We start from the raw sequence: 12,012 nt of genomic DNA on the forward strand, positions 1-12,012 counted from the left end.
CCACTGAGAGCTGGGGCACAGCTCTCGTAAACCACAGCAAGCACACTGCAAAATCGGCAGCCTGACAGTCCCTCTGGGCTGGTGCAATAAATTTCTGAGGCCATGATCCGTGGCAAATAACCCAGCTTGGCTGCCCAGAGGGCCTGGGAGGGAGGTGTCAGCCAGTCAATTAGCCACGTTAACAACATTCCTTCCTCCAGGGTGGATATTCCTCTTTTCAGCACCACTAACTCAAATGTCGAACAAGTTGTAACTGCCATCGAGGGCAGGCCCTCGTTACAGTATTTGCTTTCTGTTAAGAAAGAGAAAACACCTGCCTATTTTGGTCTTCTCTTTGGACATCCTGGCCTTGGGATGGGGCCAGGTGAGCTGCTGGTTAACCACTTGTCTACTCCCACCCAGCTCCGTTTACTCCTAATGCTGCTAAAGGGAACCACTCCTGAGGCTCCTCAGAGCTGGTGCCAACCCAGTGCTGGGGTGAGGGTGGCAGGATTATTGCATGAAGAGCCACCCTTCTGGGGGCTTAGACGTCAGCTGCGACTAGACGTCAGTCCCAGTCAAATTACAGCATGTTTCAACATCCTGAAACCCACCTTGGAAAGAGTTAATGAAGTCTTGGATTCAACCCAGTCCTTGAGTGAACTGAGATGCCCTTCACAATCCTGTAACGACAGGTGTTTGCCTCAAAGAGACAATTATGGGAGCCACCAGCTTTGGAAATTCCCTTTGGCAATAGCAACTGAATCATGGGAACTGACCACCTGGGGGAATGTTAAATGCAAGAGCCTCTGTGATTTGCGCAAGACCACTTGGCATGGAGACCGTTAGGATCACAAATTCGCTGGCACTAAGTTCCTGGAAGGCAGGCATCATAATCTATGAACTGAACATGGTATCTGGGGCTTCTTCGGAGGGGAGGCATGTGGGAAAGACTCAGCGCAAAGCAGTGATGATGATGTCTTTGAGAGGTCTGCTCCCAACCCTGGAGCCACTAGGGCATGGCTGGTTACAACTAAGATCTCAAGGCAAGTGGACATCTCAGTCAGGGAGAGGGCAAGTTCCCAGAGTGGTTCTCATTTTCCTCCTCTACTCGAAGCGAGGCTGAGGGAGGTGGTAGTGGGTGGACGTTTGATCTCTACTTAAGGGGACTGTGAAGTGAAGTGTTAGTCACTCAATTGTGTTCGACTCTTTGCGACCCCATGGGCTGTAGCCAGCCAGGCTCCTCTGTCCATGGAACTCTTCAGGGAAGAATATTGGAGTGGGTTGCCATTCCTTTCTCCAGGGGTTCTTTCTGACCCAGGGATCGAACCCAAGTCTCCTGCATTGCAAGCAGATTCTTTACCATCTGCACCACCAGGGAAACCCCTAGGGGGACTGTGAAGACCTAAGCAAATGTTGATGCTCGGGGGTTAAGAGGGCAGGTTAAAAAGGAAGCCAGAAGTAGGAGGAAATATCAAGTGAGCAAAAGGTGACTGTTTTGAATGGGTTTGAATGGTGGAGGCTGATTTCTAAGAGAGAAAAGCAGGGGTGGAAACAGAATGGTAAGATACACAGTCAAAAGCTGGGCAGAACATAAACAGAAGGTGGAGTGAAACAGACTAGAAACAGACCCTGGGGTCTCCTAACTGGTTTTTCTTGGCTGCCAGCTGACTAGGGTGTGAGTGTATTTCTTGGGTTAAGGGGGCAAACACAGTCTTAGGCACAAAATGCTGAAGCCTCCCTTGCCATTAGCATAGTTAAGCGGCGCACTTGCGGTTATGCAGGTCCCTCTCAGCAGCTCTGGTCATTAGGAACCAATAGTATGTTAATTGCATCCATGGGTATGCAGACAATGGTTTGCCAAACCCTGGTCTAAACCACTCCGTTTACTTCTTGGAGATCAGCTGGGTACTCATTAATTGCGACCTCCATTAAGAGCTTATCTCACGGTTCCTCTCTTTGACAATCAATTAAATTCACAGCTATCACTAATACAGGGCCTACTAATATATTCCTATTGTTCAGTCACTAAGTCATGTCCGACTTTTTGTGGCCCCATGAACTACAGCACGCCAGGCTTCCCTGTCCTTCACTATCTCTCAGAGCTGAGTCAAATTCCTGTCCATTAAGTCAGTGATGCCATCTAACAATCTCATCCTCTGCCGCCCCTTTCTCCTCTTGCCCTCAATCTTTCCCAGCGTCAGTCTTTTCCCATGAGTCAGCTCTTCCTATCAGGTGGCCAAAGTATTGGAGCTTCAGTTTCAGCATCAGTCCTTCCAGTGAATATGTTCCTGACACTGTTCTAAGTATCACAGAAGTATTTACTCACTTTATCATCACAACAACACTATGAGGTATGTACTAATATTACTCTCATTTTACAGAGAAGAAACCACTGAGGTACAGAGAGATTAAGGGGCTTTCCCAAGGTTATGTTTAGTGAGCAGCGAATGGACAGAAGCCGCAACAGTCTATCTCCAGAACTGCGTTTTCAGCCTCTAAATTGAGTTGCATCTGGAGCTCACTCTTGTACTGTTAGAGCTAAATTCATGTTATTTTCCTCTGGATTGGCCTGGGGCGGCGGGAGGGGGTTGGTTGGCAAAAATTGTCTACACATGATGCTTTATGAAAATCTTTCATATGCTGGGAGGAAGTATTTGAGCTAAGCTGAGACCATCTCTGCCAGGGCGCCTGTGGAGCTCATGGATTGCTCAGGAAGTATTTTATCCAAAAAGCTCAAAGCAGAGGTCTCTAGCAGATCCATAACCAAATGAGGACTATGTGGCAAATGCTTTCAGGAAGCACAATGTAACCTTAATATAGCTGAGGGCCCATATGATCCAGCCTATGTCTAGAGTCATATACAAAGAGATACAGTCTGAAGTAGAAAATAATTATATATGCATTTTTAATTTTTAGTTGTTTCTCTCCAAAAAAATTAAATGGGATCTGCTTAACTCACACAGAGTTTTAAAAATCCCTTTGTCTCTCTTCCCTAATTTATTTATGTCTCAAAAATGTTCCGGTTCCTCTCTTTCCCAGTTTACGTTTTTCATTCTTTCCTGCAAATCTCTCCTTCCAGAAGTGGCATTTAGAGATCGCTTTCCATGACTATTGAGGGACTTGGCAGTTCTGGGTCCTCCTTTCTTTGCTTGCACCCCACGGAAGACACAAACTCATGCAGGAAGTCTATTTCGTTTCTCGTTTTGACTATTTCTCAATGAGGCACTCTCTTGGAGGATGTCTGGAGAACAAAATTCTTACTTGTTACATTAATAAATACCATTTTTGAGGCCCTCCAGCGTAGGTCCCTGGGCTAAGTCCTTCAAGTTTGTTATTCCTGCTGTATCAGTTTTCACAGGTGAAAACTTTTAGGTTCACAGAGATGAGATAACCATGCCTAATGTCATACAGCTACTAAGCAGCAGAGTTAGCCCTTGTGTTTCTTAAAGAGTGGTCTGCAGAACAAAGTGATCAGAATTAATGAGGTTGCTTGATAAAAATGCAGATTCTTAGCCCCATCCTAGACCAAGTTATTATGGGGAGTGGTTCTGAGAATCTTAATGAAGATTACAGTGTAAGAACCTGTTATATACTTTCTTGCCTTATTGACTGTTGCTTTGTCCTCCCCAAAACCTCCCCTCCAGTCAGCTCTCTGTCAGATCCAGGACCTGCCAGGCATCAAACTAGATCTTTCCTGCCAATGAAGCGCAGGACTTTTACTCTCCTTCCCTTTCCTCATAGAACAAGGACTGGCAGCACACACTTACTTCCTGCTGGGCCTTTTGATTGGTATTTTCCATTTGCAAAACACCCACTCTCCTTCCTAACCTCCCTGAGGTCTGTGAGTAGGGTGTCCAGTCGACTCAAAATCAGAAAACAAACAAGGCTACTCTCTAGAACGATCCAGGGAGGGAGGGTCTCCAGCTGTCCAGGGTTGCTGAATGGAGGAATCCAGGCCCTGATCCAGCGCTCTGGAGCAGATGACAAATGGCCTGGAAGGAAGGCTGGCTGGCATTCTAGACAGGGCTTGGCCGAGAGTGAGCAATCCTGGTTCTAGTCCTTGCTCTTGTCATTGATTTCCCGCGATTTACTGGCTTCTCTGAGCTCTGTCTGTGTGATCAATGGTTAAGCAACAGCTCCAAGGATCCTGTTTCCTTCCAAGAGCCTGTGCTTCTGGAAAATCAGGGTCCCAGGCATCTGGGAGGTCTCCCAGAGAAACTGTGGTTGGGACCCTGGGACACATTTGGCTATTTTGGCCAGTTTCATTTTCTTCTCTGATGTCAAACTGCATCATGATTAACCCTTCTGTCTAAGCAAGGGTGAGGCTTGACATGGTCAGTGATGAAGAGTTAACTTAGACATTCACAAAACACAATTTACTGAGTACCTCCTATTTGCCAGGTACCATACTAGCTACTTAAAATAAAGCAGAGGTGACATTTGTGCAGTATTTATGATATGCTTAGTGCTGTTTCCCATGCATTGCTTCATTTAATCTTTACAACAATCCTCTAAATAGGTAATTATTATCCCATATTCTAGGTAAAGAAGCTAATGCTCAGAGAAGGCGGGCTAGGGTTTGAATCCAGGCAGTCTGACCTCAGAACGCTTGCTCTTTGGCATCACACTACACAGTCCACACCTGTCCTCCAAGGTATCAGCTGCCAGTAGTTTTCTGGGCCCCACCCTGCTCCTTGCTGTGTGCTCTACCAGGTTCGTCTGCCACCAGCTCCACGGCAACCAGATCAGCTCAGGACCAGCCCCACTTCTGAGGCTCCCTCCGCTCAGGTTACACCAAATGCAAACTTGACATTCCAGACCCACCACCCCCTGGACCTGAGTACCCACCTCAGCCTGGCCCTTAATCTTCTCATACCCCTAACAGAGAGTGATTCTATGGGGCGTGACATGCCTTATGCAGTCTGGGTCTCATAGCAGTCCTTTGACTGTTCTCATTTTATAGAAGTAGAAATAGAGGTTAGACTTTCCCAATTTCAGGCAGCTGGTGAACAGTTGAAATTTGAACACAAGTCATGTTCCTATTTCATACCCTATACCAGCACTTTCCTAACTTCATTTTTTTTTCTTTTTGCATGATTTTGTTTTTGCCATATCCTCATACATTGAACTTATAGTTTGACATTTTTCTTTCAAACAACCCCCTTTGTTTTTTCCACTTTAATACATCTCGCCCCATTGTAAACCAAAAAGCTAAAATAATCATAGGTTTGATGTACTGGTTACTCTTTCTAGCAGACGTTCAAATAAATGTTCCATACATTTATCTACATGCACCTGGTGCTCTTAACTTTCCTCACCGTTTTCTACAGATGTGATTCTAATGACAGGGATGATGACAAGCAGCCTGGGGTGTTGGAAAGACCCCAGACCCGACTGCACAGCCACAAAGCCATCTGACTCTAGGGGAGGAGACACCCAGCCTCCACTGTAGGAGGTCGCTGGACAAAAGTGATCTCTAGAGTCTCTTTGAACTCTCTGCCACTTTAAGCCTTTCCTCAGAGCACACAGTGACAACTAGGGGGGCTAGAAAATGCTCCCCATTTTCCAAGGCTGCTTGGGGATCTGGTGCATCACACACACCCCGCACCTGCAGGAGGCCTGGCACAGGGCGGGTGCAGAGGAAGTGTGAGCCTCTCTTCCTGGGGGGCTGCTGCTGAGCCTTTCATCCTTCCTACCTCTCCATCCTAACCACCCCCGACCCCTCACCTGCCAGGAACAGGGAGGGAAAAGAAACCAGAGAGGACAGACTGGGGCAGCTGGACCGGGGAGGGAGGGCTGTAAAATAATCAGAGGCAGCCGGCCGGTATCGCTTTGCGATGATCGCTCTGTCGAAGTGAGAGACGGAGTCGCCATTCTGAAACATTAGCATGCTGACACACGCGGCCCCCTGGCAGAGCAAGGCTCTCTGGTTACAAGAGGGCATGACCTCTGCCCTGGCTCCTCAAAGCTGGGCGACTGAGAGGACCCTGCAGCTGCTAGATCTAGGGGCTCGCCTATGTGGGGAGTCACTGTTGTCCTGGAGGGAGTCTAAACCCCGTGGTTACCTATGACCTGTGACCCTGGAGAGACTTCTGGGGGACCTCCCTGCTGGGGGACCGTCAGCGCTCCTGTCAGGTGCTGGGTGGGTGGTCTGTCCGTGTGGAGGCAGCTGAAAGCCTTGTTTTGGACTTCCTCTTCTCTTCCTGGGGTTTGAAGCCAAACTGCCTACAGTTCCACCTCCAAGAGCCTGTGTGACTTTGTAAAGTTAGTCTTCTCTGAGCCTCAGTTTTCCTTGTTTGTAAATGAGGATAAAGATATCAGGCTGTCAAGTTAATACAGCAAGTTCTGTTATAAGACAAGTCAAATATTATGTGTAAGGGCCACAGGGGAAAATCTCTAAGACGAAGGGAGAGCAAACGACTGTCAGGATAGCAGGGGCCAAGAGGCAGTGTTTGGTTTCCTTCTCTGCCGAGATAGCTCAGGCTCAGGGCTGATGCCTGTAGCTTTTGAGGAGACCATAGAATGAACTTCTCAGAATGACCTTCTTTAACAAGGGCTGTGTTGGCAGACAGGAGGCCTTGCCCTCTTGGATGTATATGATGAGTCAAATGCTGATAAACACAGGTTAGGAACTTGTCTGCGATCACTTAAGCAGGCCTGTGACCTGTGTGTGGAGTTTCAGAGCTCAGGGAAGAGTATGGGTAAGTTGCCCCCCTATCATCTTTTTAATGCCATTAGTGCATTGATGTTCACATCCCCTATCTAAGGACTGGCTTTCACAAAACTTCTTTACTGTAAAGTCCCCGTGATGGTCCTCAAAGGTCCTCATGATATTTACATTCTTGTGTGGTCTCCTACACTGAACCAGAGATAATCTATAAATAGTTGCATGGCTTCCACCCGAATCTCTTAGAATACTTGCTCTCAAGGAAGTTAACCACCATATTGTGAGAACACCCAGGAAGTCCTGGAGAGGCCTGTACAGCTAGGAACTAAAATTTTTTGCCAACAGCCAGTACTAAGTTGCCAGCTCTGTGAGTGAGCCATTTTGGAAGTGAATCTTCTAGCCCAGGGGTCTTCTACCTCCAGGATCTAATGCCAGGTGATCTGAGGTAGAGCTGATGTAATAATAATAGAAATTAAGTGCACAATAAATGTAATGCCCTTGAATCATCCTGAAACCATACCCCCCAACCCCTCACCCTTGGCTCCCAGATCTGTATCAGAATCTCTTTGGAAACTTGTGAAAATACATATTCCTGTGTCCTGCCTGGGAAATTTGAGTTCAAAAGGTCTGGTGCCCACAGATCTATATTTTACTTACTTCTATACGTTCCCTGGAGTTTTTTTATAAGCAGAGATTTTAGACCTAGTCTGATATCCTCATTTTATAGAATGGGGCAGAGCTGCCATGGGAAATGGTCCATCAAACCACATAGCAAGGCAGGGACAGAGGAAAAGACTAGAACTCAAGAGTCCTGGCATTATACTTGAGGCTCTTGCCCTAAAATCACAGATTCTTCAGTGGAGCTCAGATGTCAAAACAGGAGGGCAGCCTGGGAGCAATTCATCTCAGGTGTGGAGACACAGCGCTGCCCATTTCCCTGAGGAAGTACCTGTGTGGCTGGGCTAATCACACCCGCCTCCGCACAAAGGCCAAGTAGTAGCATTGTAATGAGCCTGCTGTGCTTTTAAAGTTGCCCTGAACCCAGCATTTGAGTGAAGGCTGCTGGGTTCAGGCTGGACTACCATCTGCCAGCCCCAGTGAAACACCACTAGAACAATCAGGACCGCTGTGACCATCTTACATATGTGTGCACGTGGGCCGGTGTGTGTCCGAAACACTGGGCGAGTGAAAAGGTCTACCCGTGGGCTGCCATACATGGTGTCTGCCTATAAACTACGTGAACACACACGTCTGTTTGTGTGTTTCTTGCGACCCTCACATCCTGTTCAGCAAACACGCATGACTTGCAGATGCAGGAAATGTCTTTGATGTCATGCATGCTTCTTGTCCATTCTTGGTGCCACGCATGGTGATTTACAAAGCCAGCCTCGTATATCTGATCCGAGCGAGACCTGCCGCGGAGCCATCAACCTGGTGGCTTTGTAAATATTTTCAGGGCTCCAGTCACAATAGCCACGGAGATCTCTGTGAGATCAAAGACCTCCCCTCTGCCGTGGTATTTGTAAGAGGAAGGGATGCAGCCAGGTAGGTGTGAGGGTGTTTGTAGAAACATTATTTGAGAAGGGTGTGTGGTGGGGGGAAGAGGATCACCTACCAAGATGAGTGCCTTCACCCCCCCTTCACCCCTCCTCCCCCGCCCCGCCATAATCGCTCTCACCCACCCAGCTAAAGACTTCGACTCCTTTCTCTGTGGGCCAGGCCGATTTCCAGCTGAAACAGGGAGGAGCAATTTTAAGGAGCTCCGTAGAGTGCTTGGCAACTTGGCTACTTGTCAGTCTTGGATTTTAACATCCTAGCTCTAACAACTAATTGCTGGTGATTGCAGCAACTGCTCCTCTCTCTTCCTGAGGCTTTTGATATATATGCTTCTATGAGAGTTTTTTTTTTTTTTAATCATGCTGTATTATAGAAATTTGTTAATGTGCCTGACTTTCCCTCTCCCTTGTCCTGTAGCTCTTTAGGGGCAGTAACTCTAGTTTCTCTACTCCTGTCTTTTCAGCCCTTAGTCCCGTTTCTGGAACTCAGTTGATGGGAAGTCAGCAGTGGATAGGTGCTGAGTTAGGGCCTTGCTCCTATAAACTATCCTTTCCTCGAACCCTAGAGCCCTAAAACCAAGATCCTGTTCTTACAGCCTCACTTACACCCTTGAAGAAGTGATTTATCTGCAACCCCAGGTTTTCCTTCTGGGCACCAAGTAATGTCCCCCATGGCTCCCACAAGTTCCTGCAGAAACTGAACCCCTGCCCTCACCTCCCAGCCTATACCAAACGGCAAACACGGGGAGCCTAAATTGAGTGCCACCTAGGATTTCCACATGCAAAGGGCCTGGGGCACTCAGACAGCTGCCTGGCTGAGGTCAGCACTCTCAGGATGCCTGTGAGGTGTCTCAATGTCAGATTGCAACTTCCTAGTACTTCAGGAGCCTGTCCTGATAGAGGATCATTATAATGACAGTGAAAGTCGCTCAGTCGTGTCTGACTCTTTGCCACTCCATGGACTATACAGACCATGGAATTCTCCAGGCCAGAATACTGGAGTGGGTAGCCCTTCCCTTCTCCAGGGGATCTTCCCAACCAAAAATCAAACCCAGGTCTTCTGCATTGAGGGCAGATTCTTTACCAGCTGAGCCACAAGGGAAGCCCATCATAATGATAAATGAATGACAAGGCCGTTGTGTGTCTAGAATGTCTAGTGCCAAGCATTTGATGTACTTAATTCTTACCCAGAAGCTTCTTTCATTCTCCACTTTTACAGGTGAAGAAACTGAGGCTCAGAGGGCTTAAATAAGTGCTTGACATGACACAGCCTCTGAAGTCAAGACCAAAGGGTCAAGGGGAAATAGGTTACGGATTTGGTCACTAATTTTCTGATTCACCCAGCACAACACACTGTTGGAGACATCTGTAGAATAAGGAACATGATAAATATCTCTTTGAGCTTCCCTAGTGGCTCAGCAGTAAATAATCCACCTGCAATGCAGGTGACGTGGGTTTGATCCCTAGGTCAGGACCATCCTCTGGAGGAGGAAATGGCAACCCACTCCAGTGTTCTTGCCTGGAGAGTTCCACAGACAGAGAAGCCTGGTGGGCTATGGTCCATGGGGTCACAGAGTCGGACGTGACTTAGTGACTAAAACAACAGCTTCCTCTTTGGGTTATGATGATCCAATGAGCTGTGTCTAGGTCAGAGTTGGACACTTGGTATGTACTCACTCAATAAGAGTTTGTTCCCAACTCTCCTCTTGCCTCTGTCTTGAGTTCAGGGACCTGACAAAGAGGCAGCACACTGATGTAATTTCTGATCAGAAGTATCAGAGTTATACTTTCCTCTTGTCACCGTTCTTTTGTCGACTCTAATGGGACATAATGAGAAAGCTGGCATTCGCCAGTCTTTCAAAAATCTCCCTCATGACAGTAAATGTATGTCCCCCCTCCCCTTACTGTTAGATCATTGTGAACGTGACAAGAGAGAGCCTTATAGAGAAGCAATTATCCCGAGCAAGTGAATTCCACATAATTCAAAGGCAAAGATTACAATGAGAACAGAGACGTACATTATTAGGAAATTAAAGTGGAAATCAAACAAGGATTACGAACCCCGAGTCTCAAATATTTAATTGTCATCATTGCTTAATTAAAATGGGTTTTTAAGCACTCCATCCCCTCCCTTGCCCATGAGTGCTGGGAGGGTTCTATTTCTGGGAAGACAATCGCAGCACTTAAACTTATTATAACGTGAAGGCTGACCCTTGGCAAACCTCTTCCCTGAAAGAAAAGTTGTGCTGCCTCTTCATTCATGCTTTCATTTACCAACTACAAAGTGAGTGTCTTCTGCTACACATTATTTCTTAGGCAGCCTTGGTGCCCACACCCTGGAGGTAAGTGGGCAGGGGAGGCCTTCAGAGCTTAGCTGAACTGACTGGTGTTACCCAAAAGACTGTTCGTAGTTTGCCAAACCAAGAGGGAGGCCAGGGCCTGTCACCTGTATGTGGAGCTGGGTCATGACCAGGAGGGAGGTCAGACCGGAAGGAATAAGGAGAACAGGAACTGAGATGAGTTACACAACTGAGCAAGTCGCAAGAATGGACCAGGTAATGGATAGTTGGATTTAGTCTGTAGATGCAGAAGTTCCCTAAGAAACCCATTGGTCATTTAGTGTCTGTCTTGCTAGACTGAATGCCTTTTGAGGATAAGAAATGTGTCCATCTGAGGCCTGGCGTGCTGAGATTCATGGGGTCGCAAAGAGTTGGACATGACTGAGTGACTGAACTGAACTGAACTGATCTGCTGTAGCCCCAGCTCCTAGCACAGGCTTCCCAGGTAGTGCTAGTGCTACAAGAAAACACCTGCCAAAGTGGGAGATGCAGGAGACGAGGGCTGGATCCCTGGGATGGGAAGATCCCCTGGAGGAGGGCGCAGCAACACCCTCCAGCATTCTTACCTGGAGAATCCCACGGACAGAGGAGCCTGGTGGGCTACAGTCAGACATGATTGTAAAGAGTTGCAAAGAGTCAGACATGACTGAAGTGACTTAGCACACACACATTCATGCAATGTCTAGCACACAATAGGGGCTTTAAAAAATGTGTTGTTTAGTTGAATGAAATTAAAATGACTTTCATTTGATGTAGACCTTGATGTACTTTTTAAGAACAGAGACTTTGGAGAAGTCAAACTAAGATAGACACCTACTAGGCCTGGCCTATAGTAGCTGCTCATTAAGAATGCATTGAGTGAATGAATCGGTGAATGAATTAATGTCAAGGACTGTTCTACACACTGGAATAGAAAAATGATTAATGCATGGCTCTTGCCCTTGAATAGCTTCTAGATGAATGAGGGACACAGATTTGTGACCAGTTAATGAGAACACAACCTAATCTGAGATGAGTCATACCATTTATCAAGCACCGGAGCTGGCATTTCATTTTCATTAATCTAGAGACTGATGCCAGGATCATTTTTGTGGGTCTAGAGACTTTATCTCCTCAACTTGAGTGTAAACTTTTTGAGATCAGAGACCTGCTACAGTAGAAGACAGTCACTTCATATTTGCTGGATGAAGGCATAAATGAACAGGCAATGCAACTTTCCTTCCATGTAAAACGTTTTCCTGAGGTTGTTTTCAGATTGTGACAAGTGCTGTGATTGTCTCCTAGATTAAACTTTATGCACTGCATCCAAGTATGCCTCTTTTCTTAACAAGTGCTATTTCCTCTGTTGTTCCAGATATCTCTAAAAATTGGGTTGAAGTGCTCTTTATAAATACCTGCAAACTTTATGCCAGATACTAAGGAGAGAAGGACAGAAGCATATGATTTGGTCTCTGCTCTCAAAGGCTCA

This window comes from Budorcas taxicolor, chromosome 15 (assembly GCF_023091745.1).
Source record: "Budorcas taxicolor isolate Tak-1 chromosome 15, Takin1.1, whole genome shotgun sequence".
Lineage (NCBI taxonomy): Eukaryota > Metazoa > Chordata > Mammalia > Artiodactyla > Bovidae > Budorcas > Budorcas taxicolor.